Here is a 12,968-nt window from a genome sequence, read left to right on the forward strand (position 1 = left end):
TTTTTCAGTCATAAAATGAAGTGGGGCTATATTTCGGCCAAGAAGCTCAACATTGAGCGTGCGCTTCTTTTGCCTGTGTCAATTTCACTGAAAACTAAAGCCATCAGGAGGTAGTTTAGAGTCCCCGAGACTAGAAATATATATTTCAAGTTCCGCCAAATCAAGCCAAAGTTGCTTAAAATCACGGTGCGCGTAATTCGGTCTCGGCTACTTTTTCAGTCTTAAAATGACATGGGGCTCTGTTTCCGCCTAGAACCTCGACACCGAACCTGCGCTCCTTTTGCCTGTGTCCGTTTCACTGAAAACTAAGGCCATCAGGAGTTAACTTAGTGTCCCAGGAACTGGAAAATATCCCGCAAGTTCCGGCAAATCAAGCCGAAGTGGGTCAAAATCACAATGCGCGTAAGGCGGTGTCGGCTACTCTTTCAGTCTTAAAGTAAAGTGGGGCATTATTTCGGACAAGAAGCTCAACATTGAGCGTGCTCTCCTTTTGCCTGTGTCAATTTCACTGAAAACTAAAGCCATCAGGAGGTAGTTTAGAGTCCCCAGGACTGGAAAATATCTTTCAAGTTGCACCAAATCAAGCCAAATTTGCTTCAAATCACGATGCGCCTAATGCGGTCTCGGCTACTTTTTCAGTCTTGAAATGAAGTGGGGCTGTATTTCCGCCTAGAAGCTCGACACCGAACCTGCGCTCCTTTTGCCTGTCTCCATTTCACTGAAACCTAAGGCCATTAGAAGTTAGTTTAGAGTCCCCGGTACTTAAAAAATATCCCCGAAGTTTTGCCAAATCAAGGCTCAAGTTGCTCAAAATCATGATGGGCGGCGCTACTTTTTCAGTCCTAAAATGAAGTGGGGCTATATTTCGGACTAGAAGCTCGACACCGAGCGTGCGCTCTTTTTGTTTGTCCCCATTTCACTGAAAACTAAGACCGTCAGGAGTTAATTTAGAGTCCAGGGGACTGGAAAAAGTGCCCCAAGTTCCGGGAAATCGAGCCGAAGTGGGTCAAAATCACGATGCGCGTAAGGCGGTCTCTGCTACTCTTTCAGTCTTAAAATGAATTGGGGCTATATTTTGCCCCAGAAGCTCGAGTGAGCGTTCAAAAAATTTTGCTCTGTCCATTTCACTGCAAACCAAGGCCATCAGGAGTTAGTTTAGAGTCCCAGGGACTGGAAAATATCCCCCAAGTTTCGGGAAATGGAGCCGAGGTTGGTCAAAATCACGATGTGCGCAAGGCGGTCTCCCCTACTTTTTCAGTCTTAAAAAGAATTGGGGCTATCTTTCGGCCCAGAAGCTCCAAAGTCAACGCTCAAAAAGTTTTGCTGTGTCCATTTCACTGCAAACCAAGGCCCTCAGGAGTTAGTTTAGAGTCCCCGGGACTGGAAAATATCCCCCAAGTTCCGGCAAATCAAGCCGAAGTTGGTCAAAATCACGATGCGCGTAAGGTGGTCTCGGCTACTCTTTCATTCTTAAAGCGAAGTGGGGCTATATTTCGGCCCAGAGGCTCGAAAGTGAGCGTTCAAAAAGCTTTGCTGTGTGCATTTCACTGCAAACCAAGGCCTTCCGGATGAAAACTCCACGTTTTGATCTTGACCTTTACCTCAGAATTCCTCAGCGTCGTACAGTTTTTCTTAGCCTTAATATACGTTCCTACGCATCACATCTCAATCTACGTTCGATTCGAAATTCTCTGAGCTCTCTTACGAAACTTTCCTCGCCAACTTCGCGGACTAACTTACATACTAATTCTCAAAGAGTAAAGTTGAACGCACTTATTCAAAACAAAATGTCACGTGGACGCGAAACTTATCACATCAGTCGGGTTCTATTGATATTCTATTCGATGGATGTTCATTTGACTTGTCAATTGTTCGAATTCACGTGCTAGCAGGCATTCTTAAAATATTTTCGGTCGACACGCATACAAAAGACACGACACCGGGACTGCAAAATATCCCCCAAGTTCCGGGAAATCGAGCCGAAGTTGGTCAAAATCACGATGCGCGTAAGGCGGTCTCGGCTACTCTTTTAGTCTTAAAGTGAAGTGATGCTATATTTCGGCCCAAAAGCTCGAAAGTGAGGGTTCAAAAAGTTTTGCTGTGTCCATTTCACTGCAAACCAAGGCCATCACAAGTTAGTTTAGAGTCCCCCGGACTGGAAAATATTTCCAGGTTCCGGGAAATCAAGCCAAAGTTGGTCAAAATCACGATGCGCGTAAGGCGGTCTCGGCTACTCTTTCAGTCTTAAAGTGAAGTGGGGCTGTATTTCGGCCCCGAAGCTCCAAAGTGAAAGTTCAAAAAGTTTTGCTGTGTGCATTTCACTGCAAACCAAGCCCATCAGGAGTTAGTTTAGAGTCCCCTGGACTGGAGAATATCCCCCAAGTTCCGGGAAATGGAGCCCAAGTTGCTCAAAATCACGATGCACGTAAGGACGTCTCGGCTAATCTTTCAGTCTTAAAATGAAGTACGGCTATATTTTGGCCTAGAAGCTCGACACCGAGCGTGCCCTCCTTTTACCTGTGTCCATTTCACTGAAAACTAAGGCCATCAGGAGTTAGTTTAGAGTCCCTGGGACTGGAGATGATCCCCCAAGTTCCGGCAAATCGAGAAAAAGTGGCTGCAAATCACGATGCGCGTAAGGCGGCCTCGGCTACTCTTTCAGTCTGAAAATGAAGTAGGGCTATATTTTGACCTAGAAGCTCGACACCGAGCGTGCGCTCCTTTTACTTTTCTCCATTTCACGGAAAACTAAGGCCATTGGGAATTAGTTTAGAGTCCAAAGGACTGGAAAATATCTCCCAAGTTCCGGGAAGTCGAGCCAAAGTTGCTCAAAAAGACGATGCGCGTAAGGCGGTCTCGGCTACTTTTTCAGTCTTAAAATGAAGTGCGGCTATATTTCGACCTACAAGCTTGAAACCGAGCGTGTGCTCCTTTTACCTGTGTCCATTTCACTGAAAACTAAGGCCATTAGGATGTAGTGTAGAGTTGCCGGGACTGGAAAATATCCCCTAAGTTCCGGCAAATTGAGCCAAAGTTGCTCAAAATCACGATGCGCGTAAGGCGGTCTCGACTACTCTTTCAGTCTTAAAATAAAGTGCGGCTATATTTCGACCTAGAAGCTCGACACCGAACGTGCGCTCCTTTTACCTGTGTCTTTTTCACTAAAAACTAAGGCCATGAGGAATTAGTTTAGATTCCCCAGGACTGGAAAAAATCCCCCAAGTCTCGGCAAATCCAGCCAAAGTGGGTCAAAATCACGATGCGCGTAAGTAGGTCTCGGCTACTCTTTCAGTCTTAAAATGAAGTGGGACTATATTTCGCCTACAAGCTCGACACCGAGCGTGCGCTCCTTTTACCTGTGTCTATTTCAGTTAAAACTAAGGCCATCAGGAATTAGTTTAGAGTCCCCGGGACTGGAAAATATCCCCCAAGTTGCGACAAATCGAGCCAAAGTTGCTCAAAATCACAATGCGGGTAAATCTGTTTCGTCTACTCTTTCAGTCTTAAAATATAGTAAGGCTATATTTCGGCCTAGAAGCTCGACACCGAGCGTGCGCTCCTTTTACCTTTGTCCATTTCGCTTAAATCTAAGGCCATCAGGAGGTAGTTTAGAGTCTTCGGGACTGGAAAATATCCCCGAAGTTCCCGCAAATGGAGCCAAAGTTGCTTAACATCACGATGCACATAAGGTGGTTTCGTCTACTCTTTGAGTGTTAAAATGAAGTGGGGCTATCTTTCGGCCTAGAAGCACGACACCGAGCGTGCCCTCCTTTTACCTTTGTCCATTTCGCTTAAAACTAAGGCCATCAGGAGGTAGTTTAGAGTCTTCGGGACTGGAAAATATCCCCGAAGTTCCCGCAAATGGAGCCAAAGTTGCTTAACATCACGATGCACGTAAGGTGGTTTCGTCTACTCTTTGAGTGTTAAAATGAAGTGGGGCTATCTTTCGGCCTAGAAGCTCGACACCGAGCGTGCGCTCCTTTTACCTGTGTCTTTTTCACTGAAAACTAAGGTCATCAGGCGTTAGTTTAGAGTCCCTGGGACTAGAAAATATCCCCCAAGTTCCCGGTAATCCAGCCAAAGTGTCTCAAAATCACGATGCGCGTAAGGCGGTCTCGGCTACTCTTTCAGTCTTAAAATGAAGTGGGGCCATATTTCGGCCTAGAAGCCTGAAACTGAGCGTGCGATCATTTTGGCTGTGTCCATTCCTCTGGAAACCAAGGCCATCATAAGTTAGTTTAGAGTCCCCGGGACTGGAAAATATCCCCCAAGTTCGGCAAATCGAGCCAAAGTTGCTCAAAATCACAATGCGGGTAAATCGGTTTCGTCTACTCTTTCAGTCTTAAAATATAGTAAGGCTATATTTCGGCCCAGAAGCTCGACACCGAGCGTGCGCTCCTTTTACCTTTGTCCATTTCGCTTAAATCTAAGGCCATCAGGAGGTAGTTTAGAGTCTTCGGGACTGGAAAATATCCCCGAACCTCCCGCAAATGGAGCCAAAGTTGCTTAACATCACGATGCACATAAGGTGGTTTCGTCTACCTGTGTTCATTTCACTGAAAACCAAGGCCATCAGGAGTTAGTTTATAGTCCGCGGGACTGGAAAATATCTCCCAAGTTTCGGCAAATCGAACCTGCTACTCGGGAATCGAGCCGAAGTTGGTCAAAATCACGATGCGCGTAAGGCGGTCTCGGCTACTCTTTCAGTCTTAATGTGAAGTGGGGCTATATTTCTGCCCAGAAGCTCGAAAGTGAACGTTCAAAAAGTTTTGCTGTGTCCATTTCACTGAAACATAAGGTCATCAAGAGTTAGTTTAGAGTTCCCGGGACTGAAAAATATCCCCCAATTTCCGGCAAATCGAGGCAAAGTTGCTCAAAATCACGAGGCGCGTAAGGCTGTCTCAGCTACTCTTTCAGTTTTAAAATAAAGTGGGGCTAGATTTCGGCCTTGAAGCTCGACACCAAGCGCGAGCTCCTTTTACCTGTGTCCATTTCACTGAAAACTAAGGCCATCACGAGTTAGGGTAGAGTCCCCGGGAGTGGAAAATATTTCATAAGTTCCGGCAAATCGAGCCAATGAAGGTCAAATTCACGATGCGCGTAAGTAGGTCTCGGATACTCTTTCAGTCTTAAAATGAAATGGGGCTATATTTCGGTCTAGAAGCTCGACACCGAGCGTGCGCTCCTTTTACCTGTGTCCATTTCACTGAAAACTAAGGCCATTAGGAGTTAGCTTAGAGTCCCCGGGACTGGAAAATTTCCCCTAAGTTCGGGAAAATCGAGCCAAAGTTGCTTAAAATCACGATGCGCGGCAGGCAGTCTCGGCTACTCTTTCAGTCTTAAAATAAAGTGCGGCTATATTTGGGCCTAGAAGCTTGACACCGAGCGTGCGCTCCTTTTACCTGTGTCCATTTCACTGAAAACTAAGGCCATTAGGAGTTAGCTTAGAGTCCCCGGGACTGGAACATTTCCCCTAGGTTCGGGAAAATCGAGCCAAAGTTGCTTAAAATCACGATGCGCGGCAGGCAGTCTCGGCTACTCTTTCAGTCTTAAAATAAAGTGCGGCTATATTTCGGCCTAGAAGCTCGACACCGAGCGTGCGCTCCTTTTACCTGTGTCATTTCACTGAAAACTAAGATCATCAGGAGTTAGTATAGAGTCCCCAGGACTGGAAAATATCCCCGAAGTTTCGGTAAATAGAGCCATAGTTGCTCAAAATCACGATGCGCGTAAGGCGGTCTTGGCTACTCTTTCAGTGTTAAAATGAAGTGGGGCTATATTTCGGCCTAGAAGCTCGACACCGAGCGTACGCTCCTTTTCCCTGTGTCCATTTCGCTGAAAACTAAGGCCATCAAGAGCTAGTTTAGAGTCCGCGGGACTGGAAAATATTCCCCAAGCTCGGATAAATCGAGCCAAAGTTGCTCAAAATCACGATGCACGTAAGGCGGTCACGGGTACTCTGTCAGTCTTAAAATGAAGTAGGGCTATATTTTGGCCTAGAAGCTCGTCACCGAGCGTGCGCTCCTTTTACCTGTGTCCATTTCACTGAAAACTAAGGCCATCAGCAGATAGTTTAGAATCCTTGGGACTGGAAAACATCCCCCAAGTTCCGGGAAATAGAGCCAAAGTTGCTCAAAATCACCATGGGCATAAGGTGGGCTTGGCTACTCTTTCAGTCTCTAAATGAAGTGGAGCTATATTTAGGCCCAGAAGCTCGACACCAAGCGTGCGCTCTTTTTACTTGTGTCCATTTCACTGAAAACTAAGGCAATCAGGAGTTAGTTAGTCCCTGGGACCGCAAAGTATCCCCCAAATTCCGGTAAATCGAGCCATAGTGGCTCAAAATCACGATGCGCGTAAGGCGGTCTCGGCTACTCTTTCAGTCTTAATGTGAAGTGGGGCTATATTTCTGCCCAGAAGCTCGAAAGTGAACGTTCAAAAAGTTTTGCTGTGTCCATTTCACTGAAACATAAGGTCATCAAGAGTTAGTTTAGAGTTCCCGGGACTGAAAAATATCCCCCAATTTCCGGCAAATCGAGGCAAAGTTGCTCAAAATCACGAGGCGCGTAAGGCCGTCTCGGCTACTCTTTCAGTTTTAAAATAAAGTGGGGCTAGATTTCGGCCTTGAAGCTCGACACCAAGCGCGAGCTCCTTTTACCTGTGTCCATTTCACTGAAAACTAAGGCCATCACGAGTTAGGGTAGAGTCCCCGGGAGTGGAAAATATTTTATAAGTTCCGGCAAATCGAGCCAATGAAGGTCAAATTCACGATGCGCGTAAGTAGGTCTCGGATACTCTTTCAGTCTTAAAATGAAATGGGGCTATATTTCGGTCTAGAAGCTCGACACCGAGCATGCGCTCCTTTTACCTGTGTCCATTTCACTGAAAACTAAGGCCATTAGGAGTTAGCTTAGAGTCCCCGGGACTGGAAAATTTCCCCTAAGTTCGGGAAAATCGAGCCAAAGTTGCTTAAAATCACGATGCGCGGCAGGCAGTCTCGGCTACTCTTTCAGTCTTAAAATAAAGTGCGGCTATATTTGGGCCTAGAAGCTTGACACCGAGCGTGCGCTCCTTTTACCTGTGTCCATTTCACTGAAAACTAAGGCCATTAGGAGTTAGCTTAGAGTCCCCGGGACTGGAACATTTCCCCTAGGTTCGGGAAAATCGAGCCAAAGTTGCTTAAAATCACGATGCGCGGCAGGCAGTCTCGGCTACTCTTTCAGTCTTAAAATAAAGTGCGGCTATATTTCGGCCTAGAAGCTCGACACCGAGCGTGCGCTCCTTTTACCTGTGTCATTTCACTGAAAACTAAGATCATCAGGAGTTAGTATAGAGTCCCCAGGACTGGAAAATATCCCCGAAGTTTCGGCAAATAGAGCCATAGTTGCTCAAAATCACCATGCGCGTAAGGCGGTCTTGGCTACTCTTTCAGTGTTAAAATGAAGTGGGGCTATATTTCGGCCTAGAAGCTCGACACCGAGCGTACGCTCCTTTTACCTGTGTCCATTTCGCTGAAAACTAAGGCCATCAAGAGCTAGTTTAGAGTCCGCGGGACTGGAAAATATTCCCCAAGCTCGGATAAATCGAGCCAAAGTTGCTCAAAATCACGATGCGCGTAAGGCGGTCACGGGTACTCTGTCAGTCTTAAAATGAAGTAGGGCTATATTTTGGCCTAGAAGCTCGTCACCGAGCGTGCGCTCCTTTTACCTGTGTCCATTTCACTGAAAACTAAGGCCATCAGCAGATAGTTTAGAATCCTTGGGACTGGAAAACATCCCCCAAGTTCCGGGAAATAGAGCCAAAGTTGCTCAAAATCACCATGGGCATAAGGCGGGCTTGGCTACTCTTTCAGTCTCTAAATGAAGTGGAGCTATATTTAGGCCCAGAAGCTCGACACCAAGCGTGCGCTCTTTTTACCTGTGTCCATTTCACTGAAAACTAAGGCAATCAGGAGTTAGTTAGTCCCTGGGACCGCAAAGTATCCCCCAAATTCCGGTAAATCGAGCCATAGTGGCTCAAAATCACGATGCGCGTAAGGCGGTCTCGGCTACTCTTTCAACTTAAAATAAAGCGGGGCTATATTTCGGCCTAGAAGCTCGACACCTAGCGTGCGCTCCTTTGACCTGTGTCCATTTCACTGAAAACTAAGGCTATGAAGAGTTAGTTTAGAGTCCTTGGGACCTTAAAGTAACCTCCAAGTTCCGGCAAATCGACCCAAAGTGGCTCAAAATTACGATGCGCGTAACGCGGTCTCGGCTACTCTTTCAGTCTTAAAATGAAGGGCTATATTTCGGCCTTGAAGCTCGACACCGAGCGCGAGCTCCTTTTACCCGTGTCCATTTCACTGAAAACTAAGGCCATTACGAGTTAGTCTAGAGTCCCCGGGAGTGGAAAATATTTCATAAGTTCCGGCAAATCGAGCCAATGTAGCTCAAATTTACGATGCGCCTAAGTAGGTCTCGGATACTCTTTCAGTCTTAAAATGAAATGGGGCTATATTTCGGCCTAGAAGCTCGACACCGAGCATGCGCTCCTTTTACCTGTGTCCATTTCACTGAAAACTAAGGTCATTAGGAGTTAGTTTAGAGTCCCCGGGACTGGAAAATTTCCCCTAAGTTCGGGAAAATCGAGCCAAAGTTGCTTAAAATCACGATGCGCGTAAGGCAGTCTTGGCTACTCTTTCAGTCTTAAAATAAAGTGCGGCTATATTTGGGCCTAGAAGCTCGACACCGAGCGTGCGCTCCTTTTACCTGTGTCCATTTCACTGAAAACTAAGATCATCAGGAGTTAGTATAGAGTCCCCAGGACTGGAAAATATCCCCCAAGTTTCGGCAAATCGAGCCATAGTTGCTCAAAATCACCATGCGCGTAAGGCGGTTTCGTCTAGTCTTTCAGTCTTAAAATAAAGTGCGGCTATATTTCGGGGTAGAAGCTCCACACCGATCGTGCGCTCCTTTTACCTGTGTCCATTTCATTGAAAAGTAAGGCCGAGAGAAATAAATGAATGTGACATGCCGTGACAAAAAATCCGCTATAACTTCGTGATAATTTGTCCATTCCTTAAAAGTTAGATTTTTGCTGGGGGAGGGGGAGGGCACGAATTTTTCCTGCTCAATATTTCAAAACTCCATGGTGACATCGCGTGACAAAAGCGAAAGATTGTGTGAAAAATTTATACATGTACTTTATCCGAGAAATAAATGAATGTGTGACATTGCGTGACGAAAAATCCGCGATCAGAACTTCGTGATAATTTGTCCAGTCCAAATAAGTTATATTTTTGCTCCGGGGAGGGGAAGGGGAAGGGCACGAATTTTCGCTGTTCAATAGTTTAACATCGTGTGACAAGATTGTGTGACAACTTAAATGACAAATAAATGAATGTGGCAAATAAATGAATGTCAGAGATATCGTCCATCGTCCATCGTCCAGAATCTACCGTCTGGGTTTTAGCACATGCCTAAATCGACAATAACTCGCTACATGGGTTTCATTCTTGTAAAGACACATAACTCTATTTCAAGAAAATAACGAGAGAATATCGCTTAGTTCGAGATTTCAACTTTATTATACTTTACGAAGTTTCTCAGAACGTTTTACTTAGGTGTATTCATACAGATACATTCGTAATCAAATTCTCTAACCTTTCTACTCTTGTTGCTCAGACGTTCTTGAGCTCATGCTGGGATTTTACGTGGTTCAAGATCACGTCTAAAAATACCATGACGCTTCTGAAGATGCTTTTTATCAAGTTGAAGAGTTGATAGCCCCGGTTGATAGCTCCTTTAGTATAACATGATTCTTGATAAATTCACTGAAAATGTTGGCTGGTAAATTGATCTCTCATAAGGTTTGCAGACCGACCAGTTCCGAAAACGGTTAACTTCTTTTAGTGTTGGTGTACCACGAACGGTATGTTCGTTTGTATGGGATTTCATCGCCCTAGAAATCATGGAACCGTGCTAACTTTTCACGACGACAACTTCTGTTAATTCCATGTGCTGTACACGCATGGACAGGTGACGCATGCGCTTTAGAGACCAGACGGCGATTTGTGACTGAACGAGGAAAAGAAAACAAAAAAACGAAGCCGAAATTTAAACCCAGCCCTCACTGCCTGGGTAATTACAAGCTTACGAGAGCTGCTACACTACCGCACCAGCCGCCATGTTGAACAAGGGCGAGCATTGGCCTGTGGGATTCCACTCAGCCCTCAATGGTGCATGGGATTTGCTAAGAAATTCGTGCATAGGAAAACCTAATTGATGAAAGATATGAAAAAATCTGAGACAGGTAAAATTAATTCCAGAATTAAAAGAAGTAAAAACTAAGATGTAAAATATGGAAAAATAATTCGAATAGATATAATTATTTACAAGACGCCACAAAAATTAAAAAAAAATTAATTCTGTATTAGTAAAAATAATTAATGTAATTTTGACCAGAACGGGTGACTATATTTGCATGTTAAGATATTAGCTCAACTGTACAAAACTAATGAAACTAATTTGACTCCCTTTACAAAACTGGTTGGAACAGTGACATCAAAGAGTTCCTTGCTTAGAAAAGGGTGGGTGAGCCCGCGTGGGTGGTTGTGTGGGAGCATGGGCGGGGGGATTTTACGGGACTAGCTGAAAAGGAACAAAAGGAACAAAGTCCGAATTCAAGAAAACCATTTCACGTAAGCTGGATCAAGAAAATTCGACAACTATTACAACCAGTTACAAATTGTTATTCCCAAACATATTTTATTACTCAAATAATATAAATGCTATCACTACTTTAAGTATGTAACTACTGTAAACGATGTCGGCTAATTCTGAAGCAATTATTTACCGCAGTGGAGTTTGACAGCCTTGAGTAAATATTTTCCCGTTAATGGTTATTCACCGACTTTGAAGTGAAAAACTGTCTCAAATCAGCAAGAAAGTCCTGATACAGACAACTATTACTTGCAACTGAGCAGTGCAGGCTGTGTAAATAAATGAGAATACATTTACTGACCACTTCCAAAAAGATGTCTTGACAAAGACTTCAATTCTCCCTATTACTAACGCTACAAATATAAGGCAATCTCTTAGGAGAATTAGCATATGAAATCAGTGGGGTCAAAACAAAACAAAACAACAACACTCGTTTGCTCTTTTTCACTGGTGCAAGACCCTTCATAGCCTTGCGAACCATAGTTCCACCCCTCGTAAACAAGCGACAAGCCTGGCTTTGCAGGGTGTGAAACAGTTTGGTATAGTTGTCTTCGCTGCATGTTTCGTTTTATTCAAACTCCAGACACTCCTTCAGGCCTCTCTTTATGAACTAACTTTGCAGGGTGTGAAACACTTTCGTGTAACTGTCTTCACATCCTTCGTTTTCCTCATTCCTTCAGCCTTCTCTCTGTAAACTAACTTTGTAGGGTGTGAAACACTTTGGTATAGCTGTCTTCACATCTTTCGTTTTCTCCAGTCTCCAGACACTCCTTCAGCTTTCTCTCTGTGAACTGGTCAGAACGTCTGTGTGACGAAGACATAAGCACTAATCAGGACCAGACAACATAATAGTGGAACAGGAATTTGGGGATCTGAGGATTAACATCCTCAATGTATTGGATCGAGAGAGTTTGCAAAGCCAAACATGGGAGGATAAAGGGAGTAGTGAGATTACCTTTATTTTAATCTTAGCTCGTAGCTACAAAATTGTCACCTGATCACGACTGACGCCCAACCGAACCTAACATCTGTTAATGAGAAGCACACTTCAGAAACGACAATCCTGAATCACTAAAAAATTTAAACGTAGGGAAGCAATAACTCGAGCTACTATTGCATTGTTTTGTTTGTTTGTTTTTCTTACCCTTTCTGCCCAACAGACCAACTGACCCGGCACTTTAACGAGAAGGTGATGTGGGAACGGAACATTTCATTGCGATGGCCTTATAATGACAGTTATTGGGAAAATATACTGTTTTGTTGCTGCCTCTCTTTCCAGTTTTTCTGCACGACGTTGGATTTGCTAAAGATAAAATGAATCACAGCACAGAGGTTAACGTCAGTTTATATGGCAAACATCCTCCCACTATTGACTTCATCAACACTTGATACTTATTAAATATAATTAATTCATCACAAAAATAACCCACTTTAATGTACCCCTTTACTGATTCCTTACGCCCGGTGCAAACTGCACTAGTCAATACAACGTTTTAACTCATAACACCAACGGCCACACAAATTTGTTGGAACAAAAGAAAGTGCCTACATAAGAATAGAGTTAAACCCCCACAGGATTAGTTTGGTACACTAACAAGGCCACTGTTTCGTCATGGTTTTCGGACACCAATATGACTGCTGTGACGACATGTTAAAACGCTCTACACAGTAGCAAACGTTTAGGTCTATCATACCTCTCTTTCAATTTTCCGTTTCTCTCGTTGCTCACGTTCCAACGTGTACATCTTTTTCAATGGTGTGAGTTCGCACACTCTTTCTTTTAATCTGCAAGATAGAATGAATGAAAAAGCATCAATATTGCATTGCCACATACAGATCCGCTTCCAATGGAAACAAAAGTTTAATAAATACACGCTGGAAGAACAGCATTTTTCTGGGTATTATTTTTCAAAGTTTCGGTTTTGTTTTGCTGCACGACTATCCTTCTAGCTAAACCGTTATTTAAGAGCAATAATATGATTATAATAGGAAACTTCACAGCATCCTTTGCAGCTGAAAAATGTGCATGTCACATAACTTTCTCAGTTTCAAGTCTGGGAGGTTACCACATTATGAGAAAATAACTCTTGCCATGAAATTTATATTTTCTGCAAACTTAGTGTGATGACATCATCAGTCATGCAACCATGTCTAAAAGTGTGTTTTATCTTAGTGCGAGGACTGGAATTGAACAATTACAAAGCAATTCACATATTTGAAAGGGTTATGTTATACAGCACTTAGAAACGGCCACGAGACTTCTAC

This window comes from Orbicella franksi, chromosome 8 (assembly GCF_964199315.1).
Source record: "Orbicella franksi chromosome 8, jaOrbFran1.1, whole genome shotgun sequence".
NCBI lineage: Eukaryota > Metazoa > Cnidaria > Anthozoa > Scleractinia > Merulinidae > Orbicella > Orbicella franksi.